Here is a 1,052-nt window from a genome sequence, read left to right as displayed (position 1 = left end):
GGGAGGTCCTATTCCACTTAACAATCAGCAGTAATTGCTTTTCATTCAGTTCCTGTTCCTTATCCTCCTCCAGGGATCATTGTGAACTGAAGGGATGACTGACATTCTGGGATCCCATGGAAATACCACGGAAAGCTATTAACTATAATCATGGCAGATCAAGTGAGTACATGTGTAGAATTTGGGAGTTAAGCACTATATTGGAAAGTTGAGGTCTTTGATGTATAGCTGGTCTAGGATCATAAATTGAGTTTGGATCTTGGCCTGTATTGGAAGTTTTAGGGTCAGGGGAATGTCTCACTCTGGGACATTAGACTGGAAGTGGCTACACCTACGATGAGGCCTTGCATATTAACCTCATTCCAAATAGAGAGGGGCAGGGCTCTCATCTGGGCCAAGAGCAAGTAATTCAAAAGAAGCCCTTTAATCTTTGGTGGACGTAATGCCTTTTGGCTATCACAACTCCTCCTCCCTCCTCTCAAAATATATATATTCTCAAATGCTGCTCAGGAAATCTTTGCTTCTCCTGGGGAGCTATAGTTCTGATGTTGCAGGCAATATAGTAGAGAAAGGAATTTTTATGCTTCCTTTGGAATAGTAAAATCAACCAAGGCCTAGGGAATCCAAAGGCTAAAGTAAGACGAGATTTTGCAGCATGTAGAGCAGAGGTCCTGATGTATTTCATTGGGTTTCTGAAGCATGAACTAGGGGCAGTCTAAGATACCAGAAAAAGTCAAAGGTCTTTTTCCTATTCCTTTACTCAACAATCAACACAGAATACTACAGGTCACTACAATGTTGTGGGGATTTCTCCTCACACAAAACTAGTCAATTATCCAGCAGACACAGGCTGGGTATCCTTTAATTCAATTCTGATGCTATCTATCTGGAGATAGCATCAGATACCACAGGCTAAGGGCTCAGTCCCACAAGACTGCCCCCCACTTCAGGTATCAGCTGCAAGTAGGTTGCTGCCTACACTTCTGACCAACTGGCTATGTAGCAGGAGTTCTCACAAGCCCCTCCTTGGACTTGATTAATTTTTTAGAGTG

This window comes from Mandrillus leucophaeus, unplaced genomic scaffold (assembly GCF_000951045.1).
Source record: "Mandrillus leucophaeus isolate KB7577 unplaced genomic scaffold, Mleu.le_1.0 Scaffold3, whole genome shotgun sequence".
NCBI lineage: Eukaryota > Metazoa > Chordata > Mammalia > Primates > Cercopithecidae > Mandrillus > Mandrillus leucophaeus.
This window is presented reverse-complemented; position numbering follows the sequence as displayed.